General features: G+C 49.9%; 1 pseudogene; it reads right to left on the reverse strand.

Annotated features, from left to right (window-relative positions):
- Positions 1-1,588: 1,588 nt before the first annotated feature.
- LOC131402502 (tubby-related protein 4-like) lies at positions 1,589-25,190 on the reverse strand (annotated as a pseudogene).
- Between the last annotated feature and the right edge of the window lie 514 nt (positions 25,191-25,704).

The raw sequence follows: 25,704 nt of genomic DNA on the forward strand, positions 1-25,704 counted from the left end.
GTATCTTCCACTTGTCTGTTTCCAAACAAAATCCAAATTTAGGACCCTAAGCTAGTAGACTGTTCTTGTGCTCCTGCCCTACCTAAACAACATTACAGATGTGAATAACTGAAAAAGAGGAACTGGGGCTTGTTCTCAGAGCTGAATGCCGCCCAAGGCGTCCCCCGAGGAGGGGGAGGTGGCAGAAGATCATCTCAGTGGACTTTTTTTTTGGCGCAATTAACAAAGAGTAGTCAACCAACTACCTAAAGTCCCATAATTTAACCACGTTCTCCCAGTGGTTTATTTCCTCAGTAAACGGTCTGTACAGTTACTAAACAACTTTTTTTTTCCCTAGAGAAGATTGTGAGACTTTTGTCAAAGAGCTCACTATAACTCTCTCTCTTAATACTTTGGCAAATGCTTAAAATTTTTTTGTTACATTTCTAATCTAGTGGAAACCATTTCTAGTCAATTGCATTTCAATGTAGCCAAGAACAGGAAAGGAGGGCTTTCAATTGGTATCGTCAGCCTTTTTAGAAAGGGTAGAACAGTGTCATCTCACGGGAGAGAAAATGTCCACTGCTGCATTTCCCAGATTAAACAATAAAAGGGGTGGGGGAATAAAGGCTGCTTCTCAGCTGGTGGGCATCCAGAGACTAGCCACCGCGGTAGCTGAGAAAATCGTTACCCCACCGCACGCCGGGATCTCTCCACTTCTGTCTCCTACCTTCTCCCGAAGTCAATCATACTGAGTCACTGAGCCTACGGAATTGTGACATATTATAAAACTAGTGGAGTCTTCAATGTAAACATCCTCCGAAGAGGAGCGCAGCCCTTGTACGATTTCAAGTCACGCTGCGTGAACCGCCCGTGCGTACATGTGCAGGAGTTCCCTCCTCACCTGCCGTCCCTTCCCCTACATCCTCATGAGCGACGCCTATTTATACCGGGTAATAGCACCCCCATACAAAGCCTACTTTTATTAGTCAAACACAGTGCATTTGCCAAAACACCCTTCATTAATCAAGTCACCTCTGGGGGAGTAACAGAATATGTGTGAACTAAATGTTGTTCCCCCAAGAGAACCTGTACCTTCAGGATTTTCGCTTGTGTCTTTTAAAAAAGTTTTTCGTTTTTACACTAGTGGTGATGTTGGAGGAGTAATAAAAGCTAGACATTGTGGAGAATGAAAAGCACGCATACTCCTTAGTCTAAAAGAATAGCAGGCCAGAAGGCAGTCCATGTTTCTGCTGAAGGGCCCCTCGTCCCGCAGCTCACACAGGCACACCAGGAGGACATTCCCACAGCAACCACGTTTCCTGAAAGAACACCAGGTGCCTCGCACCCTTTGCTTCCAAATACCACTCTCCTGTGTTTTGTTTTTGTTTAAAAAGCAAGAAGAAAGAAAGACAATAAAGGAGAATAAAAGCCCAAACAAACGACAGCAACTAAAGGTCAGCGCCTGCCCCGGGCCCGACAGACGTTTCCAGTTCTGCTCCTGTCTTCTGGTCCCCAGCCCCTGGGGCCCTGGCGGGCTCCTCGAGCATCTCCATCAGGCCCCTCTGGAAAGGCTCCTCTCCCTCTCCTCCTCCGCACAGCAGTCTCTTCATTTCAGGCACTGAGTCACGTTGGCCAGGGTGACGGCGAAGGCCTGCACAGCGGAGAAGGGGTACTGGAAGTCCAGGATGTACGCATTGCCGTCGATCCTTCCAAACTGCGTCACCTGGGGGGCGAGGGAGGGAAGCAAAGACATTAAAGCACAAACAAGGCGGGACACAGGGCAGCCGGGTCTGGGCAGCACCTGTTGGAGGCAGATAGCACGGCCTGCGAGATGCCAACAAAAGTGACTCTGATCAAGCTTCTCGATCTAACTACGAGTTTGGTGGAAATAAAGGAGCGGAGGAACATGTTAACGCAGTGGGGAGACAATGAGCAGACCTCAGGGCATGGAAAGCTCCACACGTCAAATGAAGGGGCTTCCTCATCCAGGAAACAGAAAAAGGAAGAACAAGTAGGAAAAAGAATCTACAGGCTAAAAGGGGCTGACGAGAAATATCAACTGCAACTGTCAATGTCACTACTCAGAGAGGGACAGAATGCCACCGCCTCTTTCCCAAGCCTGCTTGCCCTTGTCATTTCAGTACTCATGGGGACCACGTGACACTGTATTATTATACAACATGTACACTTATTTATTGTCTTTCTTCCATTTTTGTAAACTCCATCAGGATAGGGATTTTCTGTTTTCCTCATCGATCTAATTTCAGCACTTAGAGTAAGGGCTGGCAAACTCTCTGTAAAGGGCCAATAATATTTTAGCCTTTGTAGGTCATACGGTCTTTGTCACAACTGCTTAACTCTGCTGCTGCAGGGCGAAAGCAACCGTAAACTATACTTAAGTGGACGGGCGTGGCTGTGTCCCAATAAAACTTTATTTATAAAAAGCAGCAGCAGCCGGACTGGCCTGTGGGCCATACTCCTGGCTCAGAGGATTGCCAGGCACACAGCAGGTGCTCAATCAACATTTGTTGAGTGAATTAATGAAAATGAGATTTAAATAGGAGAAGTGAAGGGAATTCCAGGATGGTGGAGGAGGGTAGTTCCAGAACAGTAGCTACACAGCAGGGCTGGGGCAACCGTTCCAGGTTGGAGCAGGAAGAACCGACAAATTACCCAATGTGTTTGCACCAAGAGGGGATTTGCATTCTGCCAGGGAATCCGCGAATGACTTAATAATAAATACACAGAGAAATTAGCAAATAAGCAAGCAAACAAAAACTGGGTAATTATTATGTCTGGGGGACAAAAACCACTCTCCAACAAAAAAAGAAATGTGATTAAACCATATCACATGGCTCAGCTCTGAACGGTACTTACTGGCATAAGGACGTGACCAGTGACTACTGATTCAACTGGGAAGGGGGGTAGGGAAAGTTCACGTGTGTGTAGTCAGAGGGTGGGGGGTGAAGAAAACAAACCCTCACGTTCCTCAGGAAGAAGTCAATACACGATGCTGAAAACTGAAAAATCACCAAATAGTAGACACCCTGCTCTTTACAAATATGGTGGCAAATACCAGAAAAAAGCCAACAGAGGTGGAAGCACGCCGTCTGGGGGAGGCTGAGGTTTGGGAGCGCGCAGGGGCCTGTTAGGGGTCCTCTCGGGTCTTGTAGAAGCATTTGACTTTAAAAAATCAGTGCATGTGTTACTCTGATGAGAAATAGACAAGACAGCAAGGGGTACACTGAAAATCACAACTCCACTTGGCCTCGAGAGACACCAGCTGTTTTCCACATTTCCCCTGCGGCCTTTTGAGAAACGCCCCCCCAAGGCCAAGGCACTGATATCCTGCCCCCCCCCCCTTTAAAGGCCCCCAGAGGCCCGTCAGGATGAGACAGCCGCGCCGTGGCCCCGGGCCAGGCTCTCACCTGCCGCCCCTCCAGCTCCATCTGGAAGTTCTTGGCCGACTCCTGGGTCACCCGCCCCCGAAGTCCAGCTGGCGCCCCTGCGTGGCCTCGTCCACAGCCGCTGCTTGTTGGCCACGACGTGCACGAAGCCCTGGCTGCGCGGCCGGCCGTCCTCCCGCTCGCTGGCCCTGCAGCCCTTGGCCTCCTCCGGCTCGCCGGCCGCGCGCAGGCTGCGCTTGCCCTTCCAGCCCGTCTGGCCGCCCTGGCTCCGGGTCACCAGCTCGTCCCCGCTGACGCGCAGCCCGGGCTGGCTCTCCGAGCTGTCCTGGAACCCGTTCCTCTTGTTCAACTTCTTCCACTTCAGCTGGTCTTTCTGACTCTTCTCTTTCTTCTTCTCCCTCCCCAGGCGGGGGCTGGAGATCAGGGAATTCAAGTCGCTCCGAGTCCGAGCCTCCTTCTTCATCTCGCCCTCTGTGGTGGCCTGAACGTTTCCCTCCTCGCTCGGCTGTCCAGGCGCTTCCGGCTCTTCTTCCCGAATGTCTCCGGCCGCTGGGGGACCGGACTTTCCGTCAGGGAGAGGACTTCCTGGAAGTTGTCAGCGGTCTCTACCATCACCTCTGTGCCCAGGTGGCTCTGGAGGTCGGCGGGCGGTGGGGACACGAGGGGCTTCTCCACCACCAAGTGTGCCTTGGGGGGAGCGTGCCTTGGGGGTTCTGCACGGGCGGGCACGCGCTGTAGGAACTCCAGGGGTGCAAGGCGACAGGTGGCGGCTGTAAACTCGAGCACGTGCTGCTTCCTGGATACATGGGGGGCAGGGGGCAGTAGGAGAGGGGGGGCGGGTAGGCGGGCTGCAGGATCAGGGCGGGCTCCTGTTGTGCAAACTGTGTCTGGGACAGGGTGTCTTTCGGGGAGCAGGGAGCCTGCACTCCCGGCAAAGGGAGGGTGTTATAGCTTCCTGGGTAGGGCACTCCCATCCCATAGCCCGTCTGGAAAGTGGCAGTCGGGCTGGCGGGCGACTTGGGGGAGACGAAGGGCACTGGGGACACGTCCAGGTACTGGCTCTGACCTGCCATCAGAGGGGACAGTTTCAGCGGGTTGGGCACTGCAGTCTGTGCTGTCCTGTCCTGGGGAACCCAGATGTCCTCCCCCAGCACGGGGTCCCACTGGTAAGGGGGCGGCCGCTTCCCAGCCACCGCAGCCTCGGGCAGCGCGGGGTGCCTCAGGGGCTTCTCGATCGGGCAGTGCTGGCCCAGCGCCTCGTCCTCGGGGAAGGCCGAGTTGACATAGTGGGCGCGCTCGCGGGCGCCGTCGGGCGGGCTCAGGAGGCTGTAGGAGGACTGCGGGGACAGCGGGGACGTGCCGGCCGCATGCGCCCCCGCCCCCGCGCCCTGCTCGGCGCGCCCCCGCTGCACTGGCTGCAGGTGTAGAGGGCGGGCGGCGGCCGCGCGGGGAAAGGCGCTGCGCCCTTGGGCTTGGCCGGCGGCTGCGGCGGGGCGCGCGGGGGCTCGGCCAGCTGCGCCGCCCGCAGCGCCGCCTCGCGGTTGTTCCTGCGCAGCGCGGCGTGGATGAGGCTGCTGTCCGGCCTCTGCGCCACGGCCGGGCCGGGCCCAGCGTCCCGGCGAGGGCGGGATACGGGGGCGGGTCCCCCGGTGGAATGGAGTAGCGCGGCCCCGTCAGGCGGTTCAGGGTCGCGCTGGTGCAGGGCTGGGGGACCTTCTTCTCGGTGGCGTGAGCCTCAGGGTGGCCGAGCTGCCTGGGCCGGGGAGGGTGTAGGTGTTCCGGGCGCAGAGCATCGGCGTCCGGGGCCGGCACACGTCCTCCACGCTGCCGCTGCTGTCGAAGGTGGTGATCCTCTCGTAGCCCAGGGGCGGCTGATGGTGCGCCGCCGTGGGGTACAGCGAGAAGTCGCCCTTCTTCAAGCACACGTCCACCGGGGGCTGTGGGGGCGGCAGCGGGGGCGGCGGCGCTGCCGTGGTGGGGGCGGCGGGGATGGTTCCTGGGTAGGGCGGTGGGGGGCTCATCTTCGCCACCTGGACCTCCTGGAGGGCACTGAACACCACGGCGTCCCCCTCGGCGGCCAGCTGCGGCACCGGCCGCAGGGCCTTGGCTGGCTTCTGCAGGTGCTCGTGGTCTTGGTCTCCGTGGTCCACCACCGACAGCTGGATGGCCCCCTGTGCTGGCGGCGGCAGGGACAGCTGAGGGGGCTTCGGAATGATGCAGCCCATCTCCACGCCTCCGAAGATCACCTGTCCGGGGTTGGAGTAGCGGTCGGAGATTGCGTATGGGTTGGCACTGTCACTTGCGTGCTCAGCTGCCCCCACGGCCGTGGTCTGGTTGGTCAGGACGTCCAGCTGCACGTTCTGATTGGCCAGCAGGGACTGCACCAGTCCTATGCTCTGCGTGGGGGGCATAGCTTGAGCTGACCTGTGCATGGGTGCGATGGGGATGTTCACGGTACACGGTGGGTTGTTCTCAGGCACGCCAGATGCTCCCGTCACTGGAAGATTAGAAAAACCAACTGCTTACAAAACAGTGCCATGAAACTGGGTCAGAATAAGCAGCTCATCTAGGCCTTTTACGTATAAACTGTAATTCCTACAGACAGATGCCTTTGCGTGGGGAAAGCTGGACCCTTCCTTCAAGTTACACAAAGCTTCTCTGAAGTTTCTGGAAGGACACTGGCAATCGGTGGGCTCTGGAGCTAAGGGCATTGTCAGAGCATTTCAATGAATACTTCTGAACCTTCTGAGTGTGGTGCCACGTGTCTGAATGGTACCATGGCAAATAAATGTTTAAGGACACTTTTTACTCATGATGGTCATAAAACGGCCCATTCTTATGCAAGAGGAGGGCAGTGGTACAGTATGAAACTCCACTGAGGACTCAATGCCTAGGCTTCTGAGTAGGTTTATCCAGGGTTTTGGATTGGTTAGTGTGGGAAGCGTCGTGGGGCAGATGTGTATCTGAAATTTGTACGTAAATTAATTTTCTGTAAATAGAACCATGTCAAATGCAGTAGAGAAACCAATGATAAGAATCCTTTGGCAGATCTGCATATGAGGGGAAGGATCATTTCCTAACTTAACTGCCTTTTAGTATTTCAAACAGTATATAAGTTAGAGCCACACTGATTAAAACCCTGTAAATCCACCCTATTTGCACACAGGAGGAGTTTAATGGAGTGTGCGTTTGAGCAATCATCTGCAGACCACACGCGGGGGCTCAGCGCCACTGTTCAGTACTGCCCTTTCTAAAGAGCCCACAGAGCACTGGAGGCCTGCTCATCTGGGCCTAAGTGCCACGTGACTATGAGCACGTGCGCAGGAAACAGGCATTAACAGGCAATTGCACAGGCTGGCTAAACTTTCACCAAAACTACAGAGAGAAGCCAGTAGTCCATCAAAAGCTAAGCCCACCCTTCGTGCCTGTGACAGACTCATCCCCCTTCCCTGGGGTCCTCCACTGAGATGTGACTGTCCCCTAGCTGCAAGAATCTAGGTCCTGTCTCAAGTTTTCTATGATTCCTGTTCAGATCCCTCTTCCAGATGCTCTCTCCTCTGTATGGAGTACTGAGGGCAGGCGTCTTCCCCGCCGAAGGAGAGTCTCTCTGTTGCGTCACCAGCAGTATGTGTAAGCCCTGAGACAAATCATTCCTCCTTTCTCTGGGAACCACAGGCAGTGATGACAACAGCAGCAACAGCTGAGCACGAGAGAGCTAGATTAGCCACATTTCGGGAGAACGGAGGGCGCTAAGGGGAAAGTGTGAAAGCCACTTCTAAATCCAAGGTTCTGAAGTAGCAGGAGAGCTGCTATAAAGCTCATGTGTGAGGTTTCACCAAACTGCAGGTTTATGCAGTTGCAAAACCTCGCCCATTAGTCCAGAACATCTGCTCCATCAATGAGGAGAAAGTATACCTATCAGAGAACCAAAGACGGCTACTGTCAGAAAGTACAGTAGAATAATTTTACACACAGAAATCTGGCTGAGGGAAGGTCAACAACGCCCCCAAGTTCAGAGCCCGAGTTGGGACGCGTGTCCCTCCCCATCCCACGGTGAGGTCCAGAGCCCCTCGTTTGAGAACGACCAGATACAGGAGGAGTCAGTGGCCGTGTACGGTTCCTCTGACTCAGAAGCCAGAGGCTTTCAGAACCTTGCTTGGTTCTAAGTAGAGGAGCCTCTATATTTATAAAATTGCAGGTGGACTTTTTTGAGAATAGTTACATATAAATAATTGGTGGACTACTTAGAAATCATTCTAATAATCAAAATAGCATCCCCCCGGTAGAAAAGACTTAAATTAAGATGCTGTGGATCTGAACGTTTGTAAGTTGAGATTTTAAAAACTTATACCAGCTTTGACCTTGAACTCAGACCTGGCCTCTATGCACTGGGACACGCTCTGCACATTAGGAGAGAGACGTTCCGCCCCGGAGGTGGGGCAGGTTTGAGAAACTGGGCTCTGTGGCACCACAGGGAGATGCCATTCTCTAAGCAGGGATTGAGAGGATGAGGGCTAGCCTGGGGTCAGTGAGACTGGGTTTCAGTCCTGACTTGACGAGTCCTGATGAGTCCTGTTAACGTCCCTATCTGGGCATATGACTAAGAGGACTACCGAGAGGATAAAGTGAGATGGTAGAAGTGCTCTGTGATCATGAGCCATCACGGCCACCTCATCGTCCTTGCTCTGGTAGCTCCCCTCCTCCCCAAACCAGTGACAGTAGGTGACCTTTCTCCAGTGACACGCCACCACACCCACCAACCTTACTGAGGAAGTTGTACCTTTTCCAAACCGAGGCAGCAGGCACGGACTGACATGTTGGCATTCTTGACTACTTACCACTCTGTCCCCGTCGCGACCCACTAACAGAGGGCTCGTGACAAACCAGTTGATGTGTGAACACACCTGGTAAATCATCCTCATCTTCACTGACAACATTCGGGTTGAAGACAGGTAAATTAACATACTCCATGGAAATCTTCCGGACCTCTGGGAGATAGATGGTCATCTGCCACGGCTGGAGATGCAGGAGGCTGGTTTTATAGATTACTGGTGGGAGGAGGAAAGCACGGTTAATAGAGACAAGCCAGAGGAGAGCCAAGGCATCAACAGTCACGGGAAGAGATGTGGGGTGACCTGCGTGGGCAAGGCCGGAGACTCTGAGAGCAGCCCTCCACCTCCCCTGGCGCACAACTGGCCACCCCGGCCACGGACTGGATTCGGGAACAACAAATTCTCAGTCTAGCCCAGAATTAAAAACCTATCTTAGACAAATTCTTTTTAGAATGAGCTGGGTTATGACAAATGTATTTTTTAAAAATCCCATTTGCAATCACCAGGATAACTTGGTGGAAACAGTTGTGATAACCAGAGAGCCAAGCTCAGGGGGCAGTCAAGCAGCTACTGGAGGGCAGCTACGCGGGGAGCAGCAATGACACTCGGGCTGTATTCGGGACTGGATTCTGGGCTTCCTGACTTCCAGTTTCATGCTCAGGATAGAGAATCGTGGAGAACTTCCACACAGTTTCTTTAAATGCTAAGATTTAATTTCATTAACAGGGACATTTAAGAGAAGGCCTAGACTGCAACTAAAATATTTAGAAAAGACAAAACAAGTTAAAAAATAATGAATCTGAATTTAAGTTTCACAATAGGTTAAAATCAGGATGAAACTGTCCCGTCAACTTTCTCTTATGTTTAATACTCTTTGCTGTGAGATATGTAGAGGTTCTTTAATTATTCCTATTCTTATTTTTTATTAAGATGAGCCAAGTTCTACCTGCGAGGCTGTCACCTCACAGCCTGGTGGCTGACTGGCCAGCATTCCCACAGCTCCAGGCCTTCTGCTCTGAAGCACCGTCGTTAAGGCTGCTCCTTGGGCTTGAGTGGGCTGAGACGCCTTTTCCACGCCAGGGGTCGTTACAGGTCTTATTCATGTTTTCCTCTCTCTTGCCCACAAAAGAGAGTTTGAATTTTGTCTCAAACATTCTGGATGGTTCCATATAGCTTAAGAGTTAATGCATTAAAGTGCTATTCTTTGTCGTTCAGATTGACAAAAGGATGTAAAATTAAAAATCTCAGGAGGGATTTAAAAAATAATATCAGTTGCCTCCAGGGAAAAAAACCAGGTGGTTGGGGGTGAGGATAAGAAAGATTTTTACTGTATATTCTTTTAAATCTTTTGAATTGTGAATTTATTCCACATTTTTAAAATTAAGAAATGCAAAAAATTAAAAACACAAAAATTTCATGAGCCCGATCATTCTAATTGAAGGAAACAAATTATTCAATGTAATTATACAATTATTCAATATAAAATATCCAACAGCACTCACTTTTTGAATCTAACAGAGTGTCAAAGATTATTTAATAGGGCGCCATATGTAACAAACCCTCTAGAATCCAAGAGTTAATTTCTTCTCTCTAGTAGAATCACGTGGAAAATTCTTTTAGCTTGACAAATGAAAACGCTCTTTTTAAAAAGGTCAGCGATTAGGACAATGATTTCACCGCAGTCACACACCAAGCTTTTGTCTTGGGCACTGACATTCCTAATACAGGCCCTCCCATCTTAATGTTCTCCTTGACTTCTTTATGGATCCACTCAACATCCAAGAACTAAGGGCAGAATGAGAAGACCCATTGAGCAAATGCGCACGTCCATTCCTTTTTTCAACATTTGCTGTAGGCAGATGGCTAAATTCTCAGATTACAGGTGTGGGGTAACCATGCCTCTCACACAGTGGTTATTAGAATCACCATACATATCATGAGGGTGCTGCTGAATTACTGAAGGGCAGGCTTTTGTGGTCATGAGAGGGTTTCCCGGCTGTTGAAAACATGAGAGATTTCTTTCCATTACGTGAATGGATTGTCTATTGTTATTTCCTAAGTCAGTTTTATGTTTTACTTTTATTCTTTTTTTCCTTTGAGCTGAGAAACCTCAAAATGAAAAATCCAAATGCAGCACCATTTAATGTCTCTGAAGATGCATACACTTAACATCTGCTTTGCAAGAATTATTTGTTTTAAAGGATCTAACTGTGTCTGAAACAACTCTAATGGGCAGATCCAGAATTTTTCAAAAACTATTTTTAGTAGGTTACATAGACCACATTCAAGATGGGGCCACCAGCCATCGGTGAACCCCACTGGCTAAGCTGGCCTTCTAGAGAGACATGTGCGTGTTAGATGATCAGGCAACGTAGCAAGGTGGGGGACAACACAGGCCCTTAGCCCACACAGGGATGTGGCCATTAGGATGAAGCTGCTTTGAAAAGGACCTTCTGTCATTTCACTCCTTCACGGTCCCCTAGTAAATATGACACGTCAGTCATTCAAGCAGATACAGAAGAGAAGGCAAATTCTGGGTTCTGCCCAGCCTGGTTCTCCCTGGGTTCCATTTTCCTCGATGTCTCAAACTTCTCATGGAGAGGATATTTATCTGGTACTTAGAAATGAAATCCAAGAAGATTTACCACTAAGAACTGTACTAACAGTCAGCCAACTTCTTCTTAAGGTCTTGAACCCTTTCTTCTTGACTTTCTTCAGGAGTTTCTTCTGACTCAAGAACCTAAAGACACTGGTACCAAAATCTGCCCACAGTAAAAGGCCAGAAATCAAAGTAACCAGAAGCCTATAAGAGCTTTGATAGAGATTTTGGCTATTTTGTCATTTTTGTAAGTCAGGGCTTGTATAAAAAAACGAAAACACCACTGGCAAAAAAACAATTTGAGTGATAATTCTAATTTTTGTGAAATCAGAGTGGCTAGAGTCAAACTTTGGAGGTAAAATACATTCTCATCTTTTGGTGTCATAAGAGCTCATTTTCTACATTAGGCCATCAAAGGTTGAAATTGCTTATTCAGCCTGAGTTCCAACTGGGACAGTGGGCAGAGAACAGGACGCAGTTTTTACCTGCACCGAGGTTGGTTGGCAGGAAAGCAGCCAAGCCCACAATCTTAAATTTGGTTCCCCAGATATTAGACGTGACCTGAGCAAGATAGTTGTGCTGTGAGAAAAAAAAGGAAAAAATCACAATCTATTTCCATATTTTCTATTGATCACTCAAGAAGTAAGGACGTTAACACTTTTTGCTTAAAAAGCCACACGTGGGCACTGCCAGAAATATTCGCTCTCTGTCATTCCACTGTTTTTAAGACCAGAAGCTGCCTACAGCATGTCAGGCGCCCATTTGCAAGTGGTGGCTCAGTGAGCTGTCATTCTCAGGTTGGGAGTGGGGGCGGGTGTGTCCCGGTGTGTCCACATGTGTGTAGGTTAAAAAGGCACAAAAGTGATTTGGGCACTTTTTTCTTTACCTCTCCTTCCTCCCAGTCACTGAACCAGAGAGAGCACCTGGCTCTGAACCCATTTTCTTTTTCTTTTTTTTTTTTTAAAGATTTTATTTATTTATTTTTTCCCCCCAAAGCCCCAGTAGATAGTTGTGTGTCATAGCTGCACATCCCTCTAGTTGCTGTATGTGGGATGCGGCCTCAGCATGGCCAGAGAAGCAGCGTGTCGGTGCGAGCCCGGGATCCAAACCCGGGTCGCCAGCAGTGGAGCGCACTCACTTAAACACTAAGCCACGGGGCCGGCCCCTGAACCCATTTTCATCCTTGATATTTCTCCTGGAAACATCAGCTGCACTGATCCCAGTATATCCCAAAACTACCCAATTATCTGTTTCTTATTCAATCAAATTTTTAAAAATTTAAGAAGTTATCACTATGCCCAAATCATGCATGAGTGTGTGTGTGTGTGTGTGTGTGTGTGTGTGTGTGTGTGTGTGTGTGGAAGGGCAATAATAAAGATGAATAAAATACAGCTCCTCAAAGAGCTTAGAACATAATGGAGGAGAGAAGGCCTGTAATTATTTATATACAAGGAAGTGACTGAGAAATGTCCTGAGGGAGTTACAAACAAGATGCTCTGGGATTACTGTAGCTGAGCCAGGGGAGGAAGCCTTCACGACAGAGGGGAAGTTCTATCTGGAAGCACGTGCGCAGAAAGGAGGGTGAGGAGATGGAGCGGGTTACCCAGGCAGGGCAAAGGCACAAAGGCGGGAAGAGGTGAGTCAACAGTGTGGCTCTGGCACCTGGAGAGGAGGGGGCGTCGAGGAGGACAGGAGGGAAAGACAGGCCAGGCCAGGCAGTGGGGCTGTGACCAGGGATTGGCTCCTGCCGACACTGGAGTCACTGAAGGGTCAGAAGTGGCTTGAGGGAGCAGAGGTGAGAAGTGTGGCTGTGTCTCAACCAGAGCTACCTGTGAGGAGATTCCTGTGGCAACAGGGGGATGCCCGAGGTGGGAAGGAGGTCTTTCGGGATGTGGAGGTGACGGGGCATGGAGGAGGGCAGACAGGCTCTGGTTCTCTACGCCCGTGTCTGCAACTGCAGTGACAGGCACGGAGAGGGGGGACCGAGGGTTCAGCGGCCATCAGGCACACACTAAGGAGGGGAGCGGAGCGTTGGATCGGGGGACCACCCGAAAGCCGACACTACCTGAGTGATGTCTTCAAAGGGAAACTCTCTTCGCGTCAGGCTGGGCGAGCCAATGGAGGGCTTGCGCATCGGCAACCGTGGAGACCTGGAGATCTCCTGTGCCTCCCGGGACAGCTTGGGGGACTTCCCAGCCTCAATGTTGATCCTGCGGAGGCAAGGCCCCGAGGGTCAGGCGCCCCGGTGGGGACGGCGCCTGCACTCCTGGCACTCCCTTCACTGTCCACCAGTCACCGTGGATGTGCCACTCCCAGGGGCCACGTCCCTTAATTTACCCAGGCCCCGCCCGCCTGCTTCTGCCTTATGAACACGAGGAAAGAAGGACAGAACTGCATATCGAATAATATATATTCAACAATATAGTGAGGTTCAATCGAGTGATTCATTTGTAAAGAACCTCAGAGAATTAACTTTCTACTGAAAACTTTCTACTGACTAATAGTAAGTTTGGAATCGTCCACATGTCTTCTGCCAGGGGTCTGCAAAATTCGTCCTGAGGAAAGTGGCAGGTGGAAGAGGCGTTCCTCACCTAAGTCCACAATGGCGTTATAGTTCCTAACACAGTGCTGGGATTTCAACAGACTTACCTAGCATCTCCCCCGTGCAATATTGACATCAAATCAGTGGATTTAAGTTTTTCTGCTGCCTTTTGATCCTATGTTATATCTCTGGTCCTCAGTTCCTTTGTTTATAACATGGTGACACACGTGTTTAATGGCAGTCTACCCCAAAGAGAGTGTTATAAAAGTGAATATGGTAAGGTTGATGACGTTCCATGAAAGAAAAGCATTAAGCCTCACAGATACTGCTTGAGAGCTTGATAAGACACCTAGGGCTCCCAAAGTGTGGGAGGACAGGGGGACCGAGCTGGTTAAAGCTCTGAGCGAGGACAACTGGCCTGGCTGCTGCGTAGGGGCACTCAACACTGAGAAAGACGGAAGGAAAGAGGACCAGCTCCAGAGACCGCAACATCCGGGAGTTTTCCAGGGACATTTACAGGTGAAAGATTTGGTTGCTTATGTATTAAATGTCCTCTTCTCCTTAAGCAATGAGAAAAGCCAAAACACTGTAGAAGTGTAGAAAAGTTCATAATTTTATTTGCAATTTTAACAAGCCTAGAATAAAGATGAAAAAAATAAATCGAACAGATTGCTGGATATCTGGATATCTATATGGGAAAAAAATGAACGTTTACCCCTAACTCAGACTATACACAAAAATTAATCTGAGGTGTAAAATTAATCCGAGATTTAAGTGTGAAGGCTAAAACTATAAAGCTTGTAGAAGAGAACAGAAGAATGTCTCATGATCTTAGGGTAGACAAAACAGGACAAAAGAATTTCCTAAACAGCACACGAAAAGTGCTAATCATAAAAGAAGAAATTCACGTTAGACTATACAGCAATCCATATATCTGCTAAAGGATTCATAGCCAGAATACATGAAAACTCCTACAACTCTAAATAAGAGAAAAACAACTCAATAAAAAATGGGCAAGGGGCTGGCCCAGTGGTGTAGTGGTTAAGTTCACGTGCTCCGCTTTGGTGGCCCGGGGTTCAAAGGTTTGGATCCCAGGTGTGGACCGACGCATTGCTTATCAAGCCATGCTGTGGCGGTGTCCCATATGAAGTAGAGGAAGATGGGCATGGATGTTAGCCCAGGCCCAATCTTCCTCAGCAAAAAGAGGAGGATTGGCATCGGATGTTAGCTCAGGGCTGGTCTTCCTCACAAAAAAAAAAAGGAGCAAAAGACTTGAACAGACACTTCACAAAAGAAGATATCCAAATGGCCAATAAACATAAAAAGCTGCTTAGCATCATCAATCATTGAAGATATTAGGATTAAACTACCATGAGATACCACTATACACCTACCAGAATGGATAAAATTATTTTTAAAAGATGACAATACTCTGTAGGTGAGGATGGAAGCAGCTAGAACTCTCATATACTGCTGGTGGGAATTTAAAATGGTACAACAGGCACCTTGGAATACTGTTTGGCAGTTTCCAATAAAGTTGAACATACGTCTACCCCGTGGCCCTACAACACACTCCTAAGCATATACCTGAGATAAACGAGTGCATACGTCCATAGAAAGTCTTGTAGAAGAATGTCTACAATGGTTTTATTCATGATAGCCCCAAACTGGAAACTACCAAACATTCAATTGGTAAACAGAATAAACAAATTGTAGTATATTCATTACAATGGAATTCCACAGAGCAAAAAAGAAAAACTGTTGATACATGCAACAACATGAATGAGTCTCACAATCATTATGTTGATTTAAAAAAGCCAAATAAGAAAATAGGACATGTGGTTTGACACCATTTATATGAAGCTCAAGAGGAAGCAAAACTAATCTATGCTGACAGAAGTTAGAACGGTGATTACTTTAGGGAGTGGGTGTCGAATGGGAAAAAGTACAAGGGAACTTTCCGGGATGATGGAAATATTCTTTATCTTCAACTGGGTGGTGAATACACTGGTTTACCAACTGCACAATGCATTATGTGTTTACAATCTGGGCAGGTACGTATCTGCACGTACATTAGACCTTCATTTCACACAGCATCAAGAATTTTAGAGCTAGAAGGATCTTAGTGAAGATCTGCTCCACCCTTTAACTTCATAGACAAGGAAACTGGTCTCCAAGTCATGGATCAACATTACATTCTGAGGTTACAGAGCCCTCGGTGGCAGGGTCAGGACGAGCAAGGCAGGGATTTTTATCTATGACACGGCAGGCCCTTCCATCTGCTTTTAGCTTTTTGCCACTCTTTAGGCCAAACCCTTAGGATAGAAATTTTTTGTGTGTGTGAAGAAGATCAGCCATGAGCTAACATCTGATGCCAATCCTCTTCTTTATTTTTTTGCTGAGGAAGATACCCTGGGCTAACATCTGTTCCCATCTTCCTCTACTTTATATGGGACGCCACCACAGCATGGCTTGACAAGCGGCACATTGGTCTGTGCCCGGGATCCGAACCTGTGAACCCCGGGCTGCCAAAGCAGAGCACATGAACTTAACCGCTATACCACTGGGCTGGCCCCCCAAACATTTTTTTTAGAATACTATTTTTTCCAATTACAGCATCAAAGGCATTTAATTCAGTATTCCTTTCAACACACTACATACACTGTAAAACCTCTGTCTTACTGTTCTCAGACCAGAAATAAAAACAAGTAAGCCAGAAAGCTACGGCCACCCCTGCCACCCACCACCAGTGCTGACCCCTAGAAGTTCTGAGGGTTCAGCAAACTTCTTCCTGGGGATCTTTTGCTGTCCTGAAGGGAAGAGTAAAGGAAAGCTATAATTATCTTTCCAGACGACAGACTTGGATTGCCTCTTGCTATGCTCCTCTGGTGTGGGTTAATGGGATTCTGCTGCAGACACAACACAGACACACCTCCAGAGGCTCAAAAAGGGAGGACGCCCCTACAGACCAAGATTACCTTGGGAGTTTGGGTGATTTGCTAGCTCGGGAGATTTTGGGAGATTTCTTGGCAGCCCAGTCGTCACTCAGTTCGATGTCACTGGAGTCTGAGCAGTTGCAGCTGTCGATCATGGTAGAAATCAAGCTGTTTCCATAGATTTCATCGGGTAAGATACCAACCAGTAGATTTTAGGGAAGTGACATCAGTTAGACCCTCACGACGATCATTACTAGGAACTAAGGACAGCCTGACCCTCTAGGCCACCGTTTGAAGTCTACAGGTTGAAACAGAAAGGAGCAGAGCATTGTCTTCCTTTTACATTTTTATGCCATTATATTTTCTAAGCAAAAGTAGTCCATTACTTCTACGGTTAGCAAATGGGCGTGGAATTTTAATGCCTCTGGAATGTACAACAGTCTGGCACTGTTTGCTGTGCCAAACCTGGCAACAAAATGGCCGCACTATTGTGCCTCACCACACACCAGGCTCCATCTGGGTTCACACGGGCAGCCTGGGAACCCAGGCTGGGCAAGGGGCTTGCTGACTCACTGACTCCCCCAGAACCTGCTTCTGCCCTGGGACCGGGGAAGGCCCTTGTTGGTTCTGGGCCTGCTCTGGACTCAAGACCTGGCAGAGTCGGCTCCATTTCAGGGACTCCGAGAAGTTTATGTCTGGCGTGTCAGAACCGTCTCCTGGAACCGCCACAAGGATGCTTGTGGGGGGGGCAGGGGGTGGCTATCCCACCTGCTAGAGGTGCCTGCCTGCTTCGAGCAACGGCTGGAAGAAGACCTGTGTGGCAGGACTTTCAGTGGGAGCTTTGGGTTCTCCTGAGGGTGCCTGCGTGGAAGCCACTCAAAACAACCTTGTCAGTTGGCCATTAGGTAGAAGATTAGAGGCCCCAAGGCAGAAGATGACAGACACAGCAACGGGGCCATCACAAAACTGCAGAGTAGATGAAGTCCATGTTTAACATCCTCCTCAAAACCCCTTCTCCTTTGCTGCCTTCCTCACACAGCCTCACACCCCCTCACATCCCTTCACCACCCAAACCCTGCTCTGCCCCACCCCAGGTCTGCCCTCACTGGAAGTACCTCATTCTTCAAAATCACTTTGTTTTGCTGACAAAAGCCTCATTCCCTCAAGGCTCCAAGAGCCTTGCCAGGCAATAAAAAAGCTGCATCATTCAATCACAATGAAATAATTTATAGACTATGAGCGATTTTACCATTCAAAAGGGCTGTTTACATTTGAAAGAATGAGTTTGTAATCCAAACTAATCTCTGTTTCTGAACACGTGGAGGTGACATCTGTGTGGAGGTGACATCTGTGAACAGGGCCTCTCTGAGGGCCCTGGAGGCAGAGCAGAACAACTTGGTGTGCTACTTGGAAGGAGACTAGCTGACGCCCGATCGGTGTTACTACATCAGCCTCTTCGTCAACTACTTCCTGAATCAGAAGGCACGACTCGTGAATCCAGCAAGCTGGAGTGGTGTGCATCTGAGTTCCATCAAATAAAAAGGCTTAATTCACACGGCCCAAGCAGTGCTTTACATTATTTAACTTAGGAGCCCTAGATCAAAGGAAGCTTGGCCACGATTCCAAAATGCATCTAAGCCCACAGAACGCTTCCCCTGTGTTCACGAGCACAGAGCCAGTTCACCGACCTGAGGAAATTCAGTAATGTATTGTCCACTCAACTCCTGATCGACTTGCTGATGCCGGGGTTTTGTAATTGCTGGATGTCATACCCTTTGCTTTTTTCCTTTACTCACGTCTTAGTCTGTGTGGGCTGCTATACCAAAATACCACAGACTGGATGGCTTATAAACAATAGAAATTTACGTCTCACAGTGGGGAGGCTGGAATTCCGGGATCAGGGTGCCCGCATGGTGGGGTTCTGGTCACGGCCCTCTTTGGGGTTGCAGACGGCTGACTTCTTGCTGTGTCCTCGCATGGCAGAAGGGGCTACTTTCTGGAGCCACTTTTATAAGGCAATAATCTCATGATTATAAAGGCTCCGTCCTCATAACCTAATCACCTCCAAAGGCCCCACCTCCTAATTCCATCACACTGGGCATCAGGATTACAACATATGAATTTAGGGGGGCATAGCATTCATAACCACTTTTATTTTATTGTCTGTCTCCCCAACTAGTGGAAGGAGAGTTGCCTGTCTCACCTCCTGCTGTAACTCTAGAGACCAGAACAACGCAGAGACTCGATAAATACTTCCTGAAAGAAAAACGAGGTCTCTCCCTGCCGCCTGGTTGCACCCCAGACTAACTGCAGCAGGATCCTGGGAGTGGACGCGGGCACTGTCGATTTTTAAGGCTCCCCGGTGATTCCCATGAGCAGCCAGGGCTGAGAACCACTTGCCCAGGAGCAGAAGGACTTCCCCACAGAACGGACTTAAAGGGGGCGGCGTGAGAAGAAGGGAGTTGCTTTCTGAGACAAGCCCCAAGTCCTGCTTGTTCAGTGTTACAGTTACACACTTGGAGGCTCATCACTCTGCTCCCTGTCGTCAACAACTAGAAATTCAGTGCAGCACGTCAGAGTAAGACCCAGGGAGCCTGGGGGTGATGGACATCTGTACCTCTTATTTCTAGAGATTCTATGTCATTAATTTATCATGAAAATTCTGGAAGAAACATACAAGTTGTAGAAAAATGTAAGTTGAGATTCCTCTTTGAGAACAGAAGGCTGAACTGTACTGTTTGGGGCTTCACATCCCAGTTTTGTCAGTTTGCAAGAATATGCTTATTTCATCTGAGTTGAGGCCTTTTCAAAACACACAACCCAAATCAGGTATCTTTTTAGAATTTTAAAAAAATCTTTAAGCACAGTTTCAAAGCTTTCAAATAAAAGTTCTGTCTTAGTCTGCTTGGGCTACCATAACCAAATACCACAGACCAGGTGGCTTAAACAAGAGAAATTTATTTCTCACAGTTTGGGAGGCTGGAAGTCCGAGATCAGGGTGCTGACATGCCAGATTCTGGTGAGGGCTGTCTTCCTGGCCTGCAGACGGCCACCCTCTCACTGTGTCCTCAGGTGGGCTTTCCTCAGCGTGTGTGTGTGTGTGTGTGCAGAGAGATCCCTCTTCCTCTTCTTACAAAGTCACCAATCCTACTGGATTAGGATCCCACCCTTATAGCTTCATTTAACCATAATCACCCCCTAAAAGCCCTGTCTCCAAATACAGTCACATGGGGGTTAGAGCTTCACCATATGAACTTGTGGGGTGGACACAATTCAGTCCATATATTCCGCCCCTGGTTGCCCCCTCATTCATATCCTTCTCCCACGCAAAATACATTCATTCCATCCCAACACTCCCAAAAGTCTTAACTCACTCCAGCATTAACGCTAATGTCTAAAATCCAGAGTCTCATCTAAATATCACCTCAATCAGAAATGGGTGAGAGCCGAGATACGACTCACACTGAGGCAAAACTCCCTTCCAGCCGTGAACCTGTGAAACCAGACAAGTTACGTGCTTTCAAAACACACAAGACGGCGGCGGGCCAGGCACAGGGTGACATTCTCATCCCAAAGGGAGACACAGGAGAGAAGGAAGGGCCCCAGGCAAGTCCAAAGCCTAGTAAGGCGAATTTCTAGACCTTAAGGCTTGAGAATAACCCTCTTTGGTTCAATACTCTGCCCTCCAGGCCCACTGGGGTGGCAGTGTCACCCCACAGCTCGAGGTGAGGGTCCCCACGGCTCTGCGGGGCTGGGGTCTTGTCCTCAAGTCTCCGGGTGGAGGCTGTCTGGCCTGCTAAAATTGAGGCAGTGGCCCTGATGACCTCTGAATCGCTTTTGGGGTCATTTTTCCCTCTTGAAGAATAGTGCATGTTCCTAGCCGACCAGCTCCATCATCCCGTCCTGTCAAATCCAGGAAGTCAACAGCCGTCCTTCATCTTGGCCAGTATGGACAGGCTGAGAACTTTCCAAATCTCCAAGTTCTGGTTCCTTTTTGCTTAACAATTCCTTCTTCAGTCTGTCTCTCTCCTCTCTCATTTTACTATAAGCAGTTAGGAGGAACCAAGCCAATCCTCCAAAACTACTTAGAAATCTCTCAAATATCCAATTTCATTTGCTTGCAAGTTTTATCTTCCACAAAACACTAGAACACAGTTCAGCCAAGTTCTGTGCCACTTTACAACAAGGATCGCCTTCCTCCAGTTTCCAATAACATGTTCCTCATTTCTGTCTGAGACCTCACCAGACATGGCCCTAATATCCATATTTCTAATGTGTACCTCACAACCCTTCCAGCCTCAACCCATGACCCAGTTTCAAAGCTGCTTCCACATTATAGGTATTTGTTACAGCAGTTCCCCACTTCTTAGTACTAAAATCTGTGTTAGTCAGGGTTCTCCAGAGAAACAGAACCAATAGGAGGCAAATACATATACACACACATACAGAAAAAGAGAGAGAGATCATAAGGAGTTGGCTCACGCGATAATAGAGGCTGACAGGCCCCAAGGTCAGAGTGCCAGCCTGGCTGGGGTCTCGGCTTGTGGATGCACACCTTGCTGTGTGCTCACGTGGCCTTTCCTCAGTGTACGCGTGCGTGTCGAGAGACAGCTCTCCCTCTTCCTTTTCTTATAAGGCCATCAATCCTATCCAATTGGGACCCCACCTTCCTTAAAAGCTCTATCTCCAAATACAGTCACATTGCGGATTGGCGTTTTAACATGTGAATTTTGGGGGGGACACAATTCAGTCCATAGCAAGCTCTGACTAAAGATTTCCTTTGGAAAATTTGTGAACTTTTGCTAAACAAAAATTATTGGGATTCATGCTATCTATTATAAAAACACACACTGGTAATTCTGAGAAACACATTTGTTAAGTTACTTGGGGGACATTTACAACAGGGGATCAAAAACTTCAGAGCATAGCAATCCCCTGGGGCCCCCACTAAGTTGCAGATTTCTAGGCATCGTCCCCAACGTGCTGAACCAATCTAAGGGGCAGGCCTAGGAACCTGGATTCAAGTAAGTCTCCCAGGAGATCTGCGGGAAGGTGGCCCATGGACCACATCTGAGAAACGACGACATGGAGGACTGAGAGAGTTCATCAGCTTCTCACGATGAGCAAGTCCTGGCTTCTCAAAGTCAGGAACCCTCTCCTCTCTGAACCAGGTTACATCTACCACTCGGTTGGCAATTAGTCATGTTCTGCCTTGTGACACATCGTCTATTTTCGTCTCGAGGTATTTAAATCTTGACTTTTTTATTGAACTTTTCAAGTGTTAAGTTGTCTTTCACCCAAAAGGGATCATGAACTCCCTGAAAGCAGAGATGCCCCGGCACTGCTTCACAACCACAGGAGACTCGAGGACCGTGTACAAGGCAGGCACTCAATACGTCCCGCCTATCTGCTTTGCTTTACAACTTTTTCATTATAAAAACACAACACCTCCTTCCCCACAGGCCTGTTAGCAACCGGGCCAGCCTGTGTTGGGAGGAGCTGACAAATGTGACCACTACGGAGAAGCAGGCCCTGGGACGTTCAGGTCAGGTCCACGCAAGCAAGGTCTTAGGAGGCTGCAGCCTTGTCCCTACAGCACAGCCCCCGCTGCTTCTGTCCAGTTCTTCAGTGGGAAATTGACGCACCGGAGCGGGGGAACAGAAGCAAGCTCTTCACATAAGTTCCCGTCAACACTGAATCCGAGCATAGGTTTTATAAAACTGCATACACGGGAGGAACCTTAGAGACAACGACCCTGCTGAGAACCGGCGATGCGCCCTCAGGTTCAGGACCTTTCCCAAGTCCCCCCATCAGTCATCTCTAACCGCCATGGCTCCTGTCTTCTCTCTTCCCCTGAAACTGCAACTTCCTTCTAAGTTCACGTGCACTGCTCTCTGGCTTCTCTCACTTTGCCTTCCTTCCTTCTGAATCTTCCCTCTCCCTCCTTTCCACCTGCCTCCCTACCAGCCTCCAATTCTTCTCGCTCTCCCTGCTCTTGGTCCCAGGTCATCACATGACTCAAAAGACGAAATAACTGACTAATATCCAATTTTTAAAGTATAGTTTCACTGCTTTCAATTTTACACGGTAACACTGACAGCAGAATGTTGCTACAGATGCGGAGCATTCCAATAAAGAAAAGCAGACAGCAAGTGGATCGACTGTAAAATACTGAGGTGGGCAATTGAGGCCAAGGTTGAAAAAGCCCATTGCACGTGACACTCGGCTAACTGGTGATGCTACACGGTGCAGCGGCTTCAGGGACCGGGGGAGAGGCCAGTCTAATGGGCGGGAGAGGGAACAGGAGATGGGAAGTGGAGAGAACAAGTATGAACTGATGAAAACAAATCTAATTCAACCCACGTTGTCCCACGGTCAGGCGCTTGCCAGGCACTGGGGGTACAAAGATGACTCAGTTCCCTCCCTCCGGGCCCTCAGGATTCAGGGACTGTGTGCCCCGAGGGATACCAGCAGCTCAACTGACTGACGGGCGATGGGCACAGAGGGGACAGCTGCTCACTCTGCTCTAGGTGATGGGCAAGATTTCACAGGGAGGCGGGGGAACGTTTGAGCCGGCAGGTAACTGCTGACAGAGGCCACAAGCTTCCACAGTGACTACAAACAAAAAGAGAAAAGTCCCTTCCCTGGAGGCTCACACTCTAGGGTCCCAGAGAGAGGTGCGCAGTGAGCCCCCTGAATACGGCAACGGAGTCATGAAGATTGGTATAAGAGAGTCTTTAGAAGGAGGGAGTGACTGTCATGCGAAATCTTTACGGGCCAGCAAGAAAGTCTCCTTGGTCATCAGCTAAAAAGCAGCTAAGGGTGGCTTAGCGAGCGCAGAAGCAGGATCCCCGCAGGAGGCTGAGGAGCAGGCTGAAGGTCTGAAGCGTTTAATCCTGTCACTCGCTCTGGGGGGCAGCGACGGCATCTCACTACTGTTTTGACGGTCTCAACAGCACATTCAGGCCCTCAGTGGATACCTGACAAATAACTGAAAGAGGAGGCTGCCATTCCCAAAAGGCCCGCGCCAGCCTCCCCTTGATGACAGCCGATGTCTCCTCCCCCCACAGCCCCAGCCACACGGAGCCTCAGGAGCGCTCTTAAAAACCCGTCCACTTAGGGAATCTAACTTCAGTAGGATTTTGGAAGCGGGGTAGCTTCAGGGATGTTCCACGCTAGCCAAACGTTCACAGATAGGCGTTACCTGTGCGTGGGCAGTCAGGAATACCAGTCCGCACCCCCCGAGAGGGGTCTGCAGTGCCTGGCGAGGCGCCCCCCTGCGTTGCTGTCTGAGCGCGGGTCCGTGATGACGAGCTCCGGCGCAGCTGGCTGACGCGCCGCCCCTCGAGGACGCGCACGAGCCCGCCCGGGTGCTCCAGGCAGAGCGTGTGGCACGGGCCGCCCACCTCCGGGCCGCGCTCTGTGCGCTTCACGGTGCGGCGCAGACGCTCGTTGCCGGCCGAGGGGCAGCTGACAAAGTCGCGCGTGTTGTCGGGGTCCGGAATCGGGGGCTGGAGGCAGGACGTGGAGAGAAAAGAGCGTGCACATCACTGATTACCCTGGCGGAGCACTGGCTGGCGGCTCGGGGAGGGTTAACTCTGCGGTGCGGAACAATGACTCCCAACTCTGGGCGCACGTCACAACCTCCTGGCAGCTTTCAGAGACCTCAGCCCGGATCCCACCACAGACGATGGAACTGGAATCTTGTGGGGGTGAGCCTGGGCACGTGTATGTTCTAAAAACTCCCCAGGCGATTTTAACGAGCAGCCAGGGTCCAGAATCACTGGTGTGGAACCAAGAGTGTAAAGCAACTTGAAGAAAATATCACAACAGATTCTAAAACTCGGATGTTTTAGGAAAAAATTAACCAAGAAGTCAATCTGATACTTAGAAGCAGAGACAGAAAACAAAAAAGAGAACACAGGAAGCAACCTACATGCGGAGGGCCAGAGGGAACGGGGAACCCACACTGGAACAGCCACAGGCAGGTCCAGTCCACATACCACCATAGCGACAGACCAGTTCTCAAGCTCCAGTCAGCATAGAGGACGCTGACAGCGAGGGCTGGGTGAGGGCCGCCCCTCCGCACAGTGATGAGGAGAGCAGGCCCCAGGATTGACAGGGTCCCATCCTGACCGTTCCCCTAACGAGCCACAGAGCAAGTCCCTCACTTCTAAGAACGCGTTTCCTGCTTTCTCAAGAGGGGATAACGGCAGCATCTGCCAGGGAGTCAGGACTGAACAAGGCAGACTGATCATCAGGACGACAACGGCAGCCACGCTCGGGATACTGCCTCTGCCATGAGAAAGCTAATGCCTATCACACAAGGTGACTCTCTTGTGGACACTAAGGGTGATGCTAGGGACAGACTGCGCGCGTGGGAGACCGAGGTGGGACTTTGCGGAGCCGCACACCTTCATCTTGCAGAGGAGCAGACGTGACTTCTGTGCTCCTGCTCTGGGACTCTCGCCTGTGTTCCTTGTCTCGGCCCTCCTCTTGGCGAGCCTTCGGGAACAGGCAGCCAGCACGAGTGAGGAAGGAGGAGAAGGTGAGTGGAAGGGCTTCACCTTGATGGTGGGGATGAAGGCAGTGGGGAGGTGGGAGCAGAGGCGGGGGGGCGGGGTCAGCTTGCTGACATCCTTGTCCTCTCGCAGGGCGCTGGCAATGGCCTGCTGGCACAGCAGCTGCAGGCCGGACACGCGGTGCTCCACACGGACCACGTACAGGGCTGGTCCTGATGCCATCAGCAGCCACGAGTCCCGGTGTCCCCAGCAGATGGAGATGATGGGGCGCTGCCAAGAAGTGAAGGGAGACTACGCTTAAGCTGTCGCTCTTGTAAGCAAAGATCATGCACGCTTGTGTCAAGCCAATTCAAGTGACCTGATAGTTCATGAGGATATTGGTTTTAAAAAGCACAAGAGAGGATGTTACATACCATATTACAAAAATTCAGTATTTCCATTGAAAAGCAGTTAGATCCCCAGGCCACAGCACAAAGCACTGGAAAAGTTTTACAAAGTTCTTTTACACGTATTATCTCATTTAATTTGGTGCCATAAAACCTAACTTAGCTCTTATGACGTTTCTCCCAGGAGATGCAATCAGCCTGGGGGACTGTACTGCATATTCCTTACTGAAGCTCTGCTATCTGGAACCCCAAGTAACTGGTGGTAGGTATTCCCATGGCTTGGGGAGGTGGTGAGGAGGCAGACCAGACGGCTCTTCCCTTTTGTCCCGACAGGGAGCATTTTAGAGTCAAACCATCACTGGATTTGGGGTCATGAGCTATGTGACCTGGGAACTATGATGTAACCCTTGGAAGTCTCCTACTTTCTCATGAGCAAAATGGGAGCTGTGAGGACTAAAGGAGATGAAAGACGTCAAGTGCTCTGGGACCTATCACCAG

Source organism: Diceros bicornis, unplaced genomic scaffold (assembly GCF_020826845.1).
Source record: "Diceros bicornis minor isolate mBicDic1 unplaced genomic scaffold, mDicBic1.mat.cur scaffold_117_ctg1, whole genome shotgun sequence".
In the NCBI taxonomy this organism is placed as follows: Eukaryota; Metazoa; Chordata; class Mammalia; order Perissodactyla; family Rhinocerotidae; genus Diceros; species Diceros bicornis.